This window comes from Dipodomys spectabilis, unplaced genomic scaffold (assembly GCF_019054845.1).
Source record: "Dipodomys spectabilis isolate Male_0828 unplaced genomic scaffold, ASM1905484v1 ptg000206l, whole genome shotgun sequence".
NCBI classification, from domain to species: Eukaryota; Metazoa; Chordata; class Mammalia; order Rodentia; family Heteromyidae; genus Dipodomys; species Dipodomys spectabilis.
The window spans coordinates 1,461,213-1,473,612 of NW_024870883.1; the positions used below are offsets into that span (position 1 = coordinate 1,461,213).

General features: G+C 34.1%; 1 pseudogene; it reads right to left on the bottom strand.

The window, feature by feature from the left end:
* Nucleotides 1–269: 269 nt before the first annotated feature.
* On the bottom strand, nt 270–366 carry LOC122122186 (annotated as a pseudogene).
* Nucleotides 367–12,400: the final 12,034 nt, after the last annotated feature.

Below are 12,400 nucleotides of genomic sequence, written 5' to 3' on the forward strand. Positions count from 1 at the left end.
CCTTTCAGATTGCATTCCACATAGAAGAAGTTTAAGATTCCTTTTTTTCCTGGGTCCTAATATTATTTTATTTCTTTGGGATAAAATGACAATGTTATCTAATTTCAAGTTTTGTAAAGGTTATGCTATGTAAGGCCTTTCTAAGGTGAAGATTTAATAAAACGATGACAAACTAACCTTTAATTCTATGAATTACATGTATTGTTACACTTGTATTTTTGTAATCAACTTTTTAATAACTGTTTTTCATTTTTTGCATCAGAAGAATGAAAAATAAGTAATACTTCACAAATTTTCCTATCATCCTTGTGCAAGTGCCATGTTAATCTCTGTATTGTAATTTGGGTAGACCTGCTTCTGAAGCATGTAGAATCCTCTAAATTTAAGTAATTAATGTAATGATGCAATCTTATACAGGCATATATCCATGGATGCCTATTTGTAAGAAGGAACCCTTATTGTTCCTAAAAATGCTATTGATCTTATTTCTCTAAAATTCTGTGTATAGTGGAAAAAAACTGATATCGTTTGGTCGTTTCCTCACATTTACAATTTTTTTGTCAATGACTATTTTGTCGTTCTCATTTTAAATTTGATCATACTTTGAAGCCTTTACAGCTAATTCCAAAAGTGATGGCTTTTCAAGTACTTATTTATCAACTGAGTTAGCTTTGTGGAGCTAATGGATTCAAAGTAAGCCTTGCTTAAGAGCTACTTCTAAACTTCTGCAGCTTAAAATTTCCCAAATGAGGTCTTGCTGGGACAAATGTCTACCTGAACCTTTACCCTTCTTCCATGTAGGAACAGACCAACCACAATATCTTACACTGATAGCATAGATTGTATTACTGAAACAAAGCTAATCTTAGTTACAAGGGATCATAGAGAGATGAACCGTTTAGACAGAATTGTTCAGAATTGAAGGTATTTTTTCAAAATATAATTGTTTATTATACTTATTATTTCAAAAGTAGCTAAAGCCAAGAAGGTGAAAAAATTGTTCATATGCATGACTACCTACTGTCCTGGCCTGTCTGTCATCCAACTAGGCAGGAACTTACACTACTGACGTTCTATCACCAAATATTTCCATAGCTCCTGGAGCAGTCCATATGTTTCTCCTGGATATTAGGCCTTAAATTGGTAATGTTTTAGTCACAGTTTTTCCTCTTGCCTCTTGGCTGTAAATCTACAAATGGTAAAGCTTTAAGTCTAACTCTACCAAAAACTGAGGTAGAGATAATGGAATAATACTTTAAAACAGAGTTGCCTTTGATTCCCTAACCACAACACAACAATGCAAAACAGTTTTTACATTATATATACTTATGTATTTTATATTTATATGTGCTGATTTTAAATTTCACACAGTGAATCTTACTAGAATTGATAATTTGACAAATATATTGACATTTATTCCCATAAATGGATTGGAATATAAATAATTAGGTTTAGAATATATATTAGAATATAAAAAGTATCAATGCAATATCTTTGCTATAAACTTGTGATACCTTCTAAGTGTTCGTGGTCTTCTGAATTCACATGGTAAAATAACAGTATTTTTTTCTGCTAATCTATAACGGATTTTACTCTGATGCTGTGTTAATTGCTTTAACTCGCTGGTCCCAAGGTGTTTTAATCCATATTTCTGAAGCATTTATTACTGATTATACCCAAATTTTGCTGATATGATGTCTAAAAGCTATTATTCTTCTGCAGGACCCACGGTCCTAGGATACCAGGTCCCAGTTATCTGCACAATCAAATAACAAGGGCAAGACTTCTCACATAGGCCCATGAAACATGCCAGCAGAAAATAATTGAAGACTCATCTCGATTTCTCATTTCCTATAACATTTCAGGGCCCCAATTCCTTTCAAGAATTAGCAGTAATCAATTGTGAAATGCAAGGCAAATTAAGATGAAAGATGAGATCACAAAATCTGAGAGAAAGTACTGTAATTCAAACTTTCAATTTACAGATGACCAGCCCATAATGAGTGAACAAAATAACAAATGAACAAGATTATTTTTAATACCCCTCTCCTAATGATTAATGAAAGATTTCAGTGCAGCCAAAAAAATAGTTTGTGGAATGATAGATCCATAATTGGTCTACGAAGGCTAGGAAAACTTGATCTAGAGGTCAAATATAATTTAGAAAAACATTAACTAAGAAGATCTTCAGTGCTTCAAAACACTAGTACTTCAGTAAAACTAGATTCTGTAGTATAAAAATGTTGTCATTCTCAAACCAATGATAACCTTCATTTAATCTCCTGAAAGTATATTCATTTTCAAATAAACTATTTAAGATCACATTTGCTAAAATAACACTTGACAAGTAGATGATAGTGACATTACAAGGTTTTCAAGTGTAGGGAGTAAGTTACAATAGAGTTTATTTACGTACCCAGCACTAATACCAAACAAGTTCAACCATTCATTAAAGTGTAGAAATAGTACCCCCCACCATTTGTGTTGTTCAGTAGGTGCCTTCCAGAAATGTGTTATATAGATCAGCCTCCCATATTTCAACTCAAATATTAGCTAATAAAGTAAATTTCATCACATAAGAAGGTACATTTTAAAAAATCACTAATAGTTGCCTTATCATATGTTGTTTTATGTTTTCCCTATCTGTCTTAAATAGTAAGAAATACGACTTTAAGTCTTGAATATGGGTACTGGAGAGAGATGTGACAAACATAAAATCTGTCTTCTATTTCTATCATATTCCTTTAAGTAGTAAATTTTAGTTTTCTTCTTTTTCCAAAACTTATAGGTAGTAATAAAAATTATCCTACGTAAAATAAAATAATCACACACAATTGTAAAAAGCCATTTATAAAAACTGGTAGGAATAAATTCTAAGCCATTTTTAAACTTTCTTGTTGACTAAAGATTAATCTTCCAAATGAACGAGAATAAAATCATGTCTAAGTGCTTCACATCTCCAGTCTTGCAAATTGTTATTGCAGATGAATGAATTGTGGAAATATAAGCTGACATATCTTCAAGTATATGTGGGATTGAAACAAAGGTGGAAGCTTCAATGCTTGATAAGAAATGTACTCATTATCTTGCCCATGTAATTGTAACCCCTCTGTACAGTATTTTCACAATAAAAAAATTAAAAAAAGAAACTCATGGAATGTATATAAACCTTTCAAAGTATTAACAGACAGTTTAACAGAATGACTATCAGGAAATTGAAACCAGAGAGGAACAATAGTAAAAAATAGAATGAATGAAAAATGGAACAAGGGGCAAGTACAGCTAGAATACTCAATGTACATATGTAATAAAGGAAGTGGAAAATCTGAACTAAATCTTGGAGAAAGAGTTGGTTGAGACTGATAGAAGGAGTGACTCTGATCCAGGTGCATTAGACAATTAGATGGACATATTAATTGTAACACACTTGCACAATCTTTTGAAATTCAGTTAAAAAAACACAACAAACAAAAACACTCAAAAATCACAACCAAACAGCAATCTCTAGAGAGTATGAATATGACCTCTCAAAATTTTAAGCAGTTAATGAAAGGCAGTCTTTGGAAAAGCAAACAAAGCTGTTCAAAGAGGGCAGTTTGGGGTAGGGGAGAATTTTGAACAGATTTAAATAGATTGTCTAAGGTAATAAATCACCTATATCTACTGCAAATATTTTCTTCTGCAAGTGCTCTTTATCTCAACTGGATACTCCAGTCCTGAGGCACACTTGATAGCTTGTGAAGACAGAATGGAAGAAATAAGATCAAGAACCTATTACTCCACTGGAGAGAAAACAGTCCTCTATGTTTTCTCTCAATCTATTCACTCCTCCATTTTCATACTTTAAATAACATCAAGTGAATTTGAAGTATATCTTTCCTTCTTTGTTCTCACAAAGGAATTGTTCAAAATAATTCATTAAATATTATTTGCCATTATTTTCTATCATGCTGTTTACTTGTCCAAGCGAGTCCATTAAACTTCCCCTTTTCATTTGGTTGCCACGGAAACCCAACAACAATGTTAATGAGTACCAACACTAATGCAAAACTTTGTCTCCAAAAACCAGTCCAAGAACCTATAATCACAAATATTTAGCTATAATTTTTTCTTTTACCTTGATATCTTCTTGTGTCTAAAGTGCCCACAAAAAATAAGTACTTTACCAGTTTTTGGTTCAATCACTTCTAACCTCAAAGATATATTTTGCTAACAAGATGCTTAGAGGAAAACTAAGAATACTCCACTTTTATCTTCCCTCTTAAGATTCTCCTTAGATGCCATATCAGGACCAGTGAAGTTATTCTTTGCAAAATTATTTCAATAGATATTTTTTCTCTTGGTCTTGTATTTGCTCAACAAGATGTATGGAGAAGAATAGAGTTAAATCACCGATTCCTTGGATGACATTGTCTGTTACAAAGGACAATACTTCTATGTCCTACTTCTATGTCCTACTCTTAGCTCTTGCCTGATTTCCAATTTATTACAGCTTCTTGGCTTCAAGTCTAGTGAAGTGGAAGGACTATAAGGCGTCCTCCACTGCTACATCTTCATGGTTTCTCTTTGAAAACTCTTTTATTTGGAGGTGGAATTTATTTTCATGTCTTCATTCAATTTGTTCTGCATTATACTGAGCCAAATAGGCTCTGTAAAATCACTTTAGGTAACAAAAACATTAAGACAATCTATATCAAAAAGTTTTGGCCACCTCCACTGGTGAAACCAATATGCTTAGCTAGGGCTTCTAATAACGTGTTTTCTTACCTTTTCAGTTTGCTCAATTCATTTCTGATCCCCAAACTTTTTGGCTTTTGTAATAAGAGAAGTCTTCACTATCTCATGTTAATAAGGATATTATATTTTTGAGCTAAGTAGAAATGTGAAGTCATTGGTTTGAAGTATCCAACTAGATATTTTTCTGTGTTTCAGTGCTTCTCATGCAAAGATATTGTGGAAAGTATTAAAACAGAAAAGTATAAATTCAATACGTTCTTTCATTGTGAAGGGCACATTCTCCCTAAATATTTTGACCCAAATTATTTTTTAAGAGAATTACTGTTTAGTAATTAAAGGTCAATTCATAAATTTTGATGTCTTATTTTTTTTAAAAAAACTTTGAATTGTTTCACACAATAAGAGTATATTTCCTGGGTAAGGATAATTCTCATGGGAACCTACAGGATTTACAGCAAGGTTTGTGAGGTTTGTTTGTTTACTGTGAAAATGAGCCATCTTACCCACATTGCTCACTCTCAGCTAAGTCGCCATGGATTTCTTTGCATGAAAGCCTATTTTCCCAAGCAATTTTAAATTTTCTTAATAGGCTAAGTTAAAAAGTTTGAACAATTAAATTTTACCTGTCATAATTTTAAAACTCTTTTGAAATTCCTTTATCAGAATCGCGAATTTACCCATCCTAATTCCACCTTTACCATCAAAAACAGTTAACATGTTGTTTTCATGATATAGTATCCATGAAACTATTATTTTCCAGTGGCTTTGTTATGCATATATATGAACATATAAGCTGATGCTGAGCAAAATGAACTCCAAGATATGGAAAGAGATATTTATTTGCAGTTGTTGTTTTTATTGTACTATGTGGTTTCTATTTTCCTTGGGTTTTTCCCCTATGGTTTATCTCCGACTGTGTTTGATTTTGGTACCCTTTGTATTGTGTATACATTTACCTTAATTAGGGAAGGGAAGAGGAACAACAAAATGGCGAGACAAAGGACAAAGGGGAAACCAATGCAATAGCAATACTCACAAGACAATATGTTGGAAATGTACATTACAACTTGTGAGGGGTTTGGGGGTGAAGGAAAACTGTGAGAAAAATGAGAGAGGGGATAACAAGTTTGAAAAGTTATGTATTCACTGCCTTACAATTGCTAAACCACTACACATCACTTTCACATTAAAATTAAATTTAAAAAATCAGCTGCATGAAATAAAATTTCACTGTATTGCTATAGTAAATATTATTCTGTATGTAGTAACGTTAAAAAATCAGTACTATTTGGCATCTAATTTGAATTAATTACCCCTTCTTTTTCAGAGGGCCATCTACTTGAATGTTATCCAACTAGACACTTTTTCACAATATACTTGCCAATATTTTCAAAAAAGAATAAATTAGTACATTCTCATACTAAAACCGAAAACTGCTTAATTCTATAGAAACCTATAACTTTTAAATTCCTATGACTAGTAACTACTCACTTTCATATTCTGAACATTCCATACCTGAGAGATTCAAAATAGTACCTGTTTGCATTTTATGTAATTCTGCAATAGATGCATTTTCCAATGAGGTGTTAGAGAATGTGAAGTGAACAGAAAAATAGCCATATTCTGGTTAGGATAAAACTATCAAGCATCGGTTATAATTAATTCTTCAAGAGTAAGCAATAGTTTATCAGATTAAGCTATTATTTCTATTACCATCAATCCCAAAATTTATGCCATGAAGTCATCCTAGACCAACAGTTTCCAACTTGTAAGGTGCACCTCAAAATTCCCTTAATTCACATCACAAATAACTTATCTCTATTGGGAAAAAATACTACACCTCTGTTATTGTGATGCCCTCCATGTTCTGGAAAGAACACCACAATAAACTGGGTTGCATCATTTTTCCTCCACTGGTATTCTTGCAAAAATTATTTATATTTATACTTTTTTAACTATCATAGATATTCAGGATGCTAAGATCGGAAGATTACAGTTCAAAGCACACCCGGGCAGGAAGGTTCCCTAGATTCTTATCTCCAATAAATTTCCCAGCAAAAGCCAGACACAAGTGGTACTGAGGTTGAAGTGGTAGGGCACAAGCCTTGAACTTAACAGGCTCAGAGACAGTGTCCAGGTCCAGAGTTCAAGCCCTATGACAAAGCAATAAAACAAAAACAAAAATAAAAACAAGCCCCAAACCTAGCATTTTTCTCATAGTATACAGAAGCACATAATTAAGGAAATTGATTCCTGTGTTACATACAGGTAGAAGAAAGAAGATGTCACACAATTATTCTCTTCATACCATGTTATATTAAAGCCTCAAAAAATTGCTTTTTCTAAATTTATAAATTAATATAATCAATTTGTTGGCATCTCGGTCTATATTATTCACATTATCATTTTATATATGAAGTGTTGGTATTATCTATTAACTGAGTTCTAATTATAGCTCTATTGAAACAATATGCTAGGCAAATAGAATGCAAGAAATATTTGTAAATTTGTCAATTAAACCCTCTACTTAAAGAGAATTTTGTAGTATCCTGTAGAATATATTACAAACAAAACCAAAATATTTATTTGAAATCTAAACTCTAATTTAGCAAGATCTATAAACACCTACATTAGATGAACATTGCTATTCCTCCAGGCTTAAGCTTTTGTAATCCTTCATCCTATCATTGGAATCTAACAGAATGATAATTACTTACTATTTCAAATTTTGGTGGGAATCACGAACCATTTTGCATCTAGGAATGTTCTGTAATGAAGAGAGCATTTAAAACAAAACTGAGGAGTATATACCAGTTGCATTTCAATAGAAAATTTGGCTTCTCAAAACATAATGAAGAAATTAACCCAAACTTCCAACTGTGTATTCCTTTCTTGTTTAGTTTGTTTTATTAAGACAACATTATACTACCTGGTCCAGGGAAGGTATCAGTAGTAATTCCAGTCTCTAATCTCCTGTCAGTCTGAGTGCTATTGCCCCACCATAGTTTCTTGGTTTATTTATTTATTTATTTGTTTGTTTATTCATTTTTTGGGTCCATTAATGGGGCCGGACTCTGGGCCTGGGTGCTGTCCCTCAGCTCTTCAGCTCAAGGCTAGAGCTCTACCACTTGAGCCACGGAGCCAATTCCGGCTTTTTTCTTTTTGCTTATGTGGTGCTGAGGAATTGAACCCAGGGCTTCATGCATGCAAGGCAAGTGCTCTACCACTGAGCCACCTTCCCAGCTCCTTCTTGGTTTATTTAATCTTGATACAGCCTAGCAATTCTGAACTTCTCCAGTGATATTATCCACTAGACTTCTCAGACTGTTCATGTACTATTTTCAATGATGTTCTAACAATTGACACAGGGTATGAACATTTTCAAATGCACCTGCGGGGTCTCTGATTCATTCCTCCATGGATCCAATCCCTTTAATATTGATTACTTGACTCTCTTACTATCTCTGGTCCCTACATACGTAATATTTTCAAACTCTTTTGAAGAAAGTTCACTTTAGGACTTTCTAACATTAAAAATTATCACTTGATTCTAGTCCTACTCAGGACATATTTTCTATTGTTTTCTAGCTTTTCTCCATACTCTGAGAGTTGCTTCATTTTTGTATATGTGTGTGCACATATAAGTGCCTCTGTGTGTATGTGTATGTTTATATGTATGTATGCAAAAGCCTCAAACTCTTATTCATCATTCTTGCTCATGACTGTTATTCCATCACCTGAACCATTCTTCCAATCCAGGTTTTGGCTGGTTAATAATAGATAGTGTCTCAAAAACTGTTTTGCCCTGGCTGGATGCAAACTGAAATTCCCAGACTCCTTTACATTCTTAGGTTTCATTTATCCAGTAGAATCAACTTTTAAACTACAAACATTTTTGTGAGTATAAAGTCTAAGCTGTAGCCCAGATTTTTATCTCAAGAATTCATATAAAGATAGTTGAACATACACATTACATATGCTGAGTGCACACTGTTAAAAATGTGATCCTAAGCTGGTGAGAACTGAGGATTGGGTTCAAAGGCAGCCTGGAGACTCTTTTCTCCAATTTACTGCAAGAAAACTGGAAGTGGCACTGTGGCTCAAGTGGTAGAGAATTAGCCTTGAGCGGAATAGCAGAGGGACAGTGCCCAGGCCCAGAGTTCAAGTGCCAGGACCACCACCAAATATATATATATATATATATATATATATATGTATATATATATATATATATATATATATATATATATATGTATATATATATATATATATATTTATGTAAAGGAAGGAAAAAAATGTGATCTTATCCACCAGTTCATGGCTAGTATAATCACTGCTCTCTCAAGATGGAATTTTTTTTTTCCAATTAAGTCCATGCTCTTATATCTGACTTGCATTGGAAACAGAATTATTGTTCCATTCTACTTTCTACAAAGTTGTATCATTAACAAGCGTGATTTAGAAAGGGAGTGTCCTCATACTTCATGTTCCACGTAGGAGTCATACTTTTTCTCTAGCACTCTCATAAATCTACATATTGGACTTGGCTTTATTGTTTCAACGTGGTCCTATTTGTAGAGTCTTCAATAGTGTTTTGAACCCTTATACTTAAACAGAATTTCTCTTTCTCTTATTATTGCTATAGTTAACATGAGTTAACAAAATCATGTACAGTTGGAAAATAATGCGCAACACATACACTCACAAAAAAAAATGGTCTGAGAAACTTCTTCCACTTTAAAATTAGCCTTAATTTACAGAGAATTTACAAAGTTTGAACTCAATATACTCATGCATAATGTATTTATAAGAAATAAAAATTTCATATTTTCTCTTCACTAAGTTGTCTCTGAAACATGTGTTACCTCAGGTCCAAAGGTGTCCTTGTGTTATTTCGGTGAAGCCAGAAAACATTCATTATACTTCAAGCAGCACCATAGATTGTTCCTTGAAGTAACTGTTACTGGATGTGGAAACTGATCCCAGGAGAGGAATTGAACATATAGGATTGACAAAGTTCAAGTTAACTTGTGCTTTCCTTTTTACTGTAAAAGGAGACAATCTGAAGTCTTGAAGGAAACTCTGTCCCTGACTTTTTCTAGTGTGCTTTTACCCATATATAATTTTTCTGTAAACTTCTAGTTGAGAGTATTACAAAAAGATATAATGTGCCATTAGATGGCCAGCATAGAACAAAAGGAAATAACGTTGTTTTAAATATGTTCTACTGCAGGGGCTGGGAAGGTGGCTCTGAGGTAGAGCACTTGCCTTGCATGCCTGAGGCCCTGGGTTAGATTCCTCAGCACCACATAAGCAAAAATAAGCCAGAAGTGGTGCTGGGGCTCAAGTTGTAGAGTGCTAGCCTTGAGTTGAAAAGCTGAGGTAAAGCGCCCAGGCCCAGAGTTCAGGCCCACGACTGGATCCAAAAAAAGAATTCTACTGCAAAGAAACAAAGACATGGATGTTTTAAAGTGTTTTATGGTTGGATATTTCACCCTTGAGATTATTCTTTTGTTGCAGGAGTCAGTTATCAATTCCTTATTTTGGTCCTGAGTTCTCCAGAGCAATAAGGATTCCAAAAAAGCATCCAGTGCGTATGATCAGCAAAAGGAGCTACTTCTCAGACCAGTACCCCTTTAAGGAGGGTCCCAATGAAATATCTGCTTTTTGTTTGCTTTTTTGTTTAGCTTGTGTTGTTTCTGGGGCTTGAACCCAGAGACTGTTCCCTGTCCCTGAACAGTTTTCTTTCCTGCTCACCTACCCCCAAAGCTAGTACTCTACTGCTTGAACCAAAACTCCACTTCTGTTTTTTTTTTTTGCTGTGTAATTACAGATAAGAGTTTGACAGACTCTCCTGCCTGGATTGGCTTTAAACTAAGATAGTAAGAAAGCCAAGTATAGACTGTATAGACTGTATAGACTTCTCTTTTCAAACCAGAAATATTACATGAAGTTTATTGTAAAGCTAATATTTGATAATTTTTATTTCTTTTTTATTGTGAGCATACCATACAGAGAAGTTACAATTACATGGGCAAGATAACGAGTACATTTCTTATCAATCATTGTTGCCTCCGTTTTGTTTCCCCTTTCCATCACTTCCCATATAGCCCCCTTCTCCACACCCGATCTCCACCCCACCAAAGTTATAAAGTTCGTTTTCGACATAACAACCTGTACATCTCATTGTTGCAATGGGTCCACGGGTATCCCTAGTTAAACGCTTTGTTTTTAGAGAATATGTCCAGCAAAGAATCCATAACATAACTCAGCAAAAGTAGGTACACTGAATCATTTTGGAATTTTGTTTTTTGCTTGGGAAGATTATTGATCTTGTCATTCCTTTTGGGGAAACTTAAAGTCATATTTCAACTTTTTTGTTGGTTGTGGGGCTTGAACTCTGATCCTGGGTGCTTAGCTACAGCACCACCTCCGGCTTTCTGATGGTTAATTGAAGGTTAGGGTCTCATGGCTTTTCCTGACCAGTCTGGCTTTGAACCACAATCCTCTGGTCTCAACCGCCTGAGTAGCTAGTATTACAGGTGTAATCCACCAGCACCTGGCTCATATTTGCATTTATGTGCACAGAATGACACTGTGTAGACAAAGAATGGAAATTTTAACCAAATGATGATATTGCAGCATTTCAGAAAAATTGAAGTAGCAATAAATATGTCCTCCTTTTCCATTTTGTTACATTAATGACTGATGAGGTATGAGACCCTTACATTAGCATCCTCTGCCATCTGTATAGGTATATTTAGTATCAGGAAATGTTTATAGAGAAATATAGAAAGAATGAGATTTTTAGAAAGCAAAGGAGATAAGGTATGAAAGAATAACATAGAAGGAGATACATTTATCACACAGAGATTAAGAGCTAGCCTAAGAGATTTAGAATGCTAAAGGCAATGAGGAAAAGCCTAGGTGACAACTAGTTCTACAGTAACCAAAAATGGTTCTCTAGAACAGTTTCTGGAATACTTTAATTACTATAATTTATTCCCTCTATCTGGAGTTATTTCTTATTATCTGTCACAACTATTAATTAGCCTCTGCCTTTTTGGTGCCATTACTGACAAAAAGATTTCAAAATCAAACTTAGCCTACCCTTCTCTTTGTGATTAGCAGTGACAACACAAATCCTGGAATCGCTGAATTTCTAGAATTAAACTTCACCTGACATCTAAGCACATTCCTGGCATTAATTGCTGTGACTTAATGAACAAAACTTTTTCAACAAAGTATCCTCATATAAGTAACGTACATGAATTAGGGACTGTTGTCAGGGGTCAGTATGGAAGGAGCAATTATATATTCCAAGTATGGGATCTTTAGTTTGCATTTACTAACTAAATGTTTTATTTTTTTGTTGTTGTTGTTCTTTTTGCCAGTCGAGGGGCTTAAACTCAGGGGTAGGGAATTTTCCTGAGCTTTTTTTTTCTTGCTCAATGCTAGCTCTCTACCACTTGAGGCACAGCACCACTTCCAGTGTTTTGTTTTTTTAAATGTGTTACTAAGTAATTGAACCCAGGATTTCATGGATGCTAGGCAATCACCTTACCATGAAGCCACATTCCGAGAGCCCTAAATAACTTTCTTAAGATGGCATTACATTTTCATTCCATGACTATGTATCATAATTTTGGCCAGGTGCTAGAAA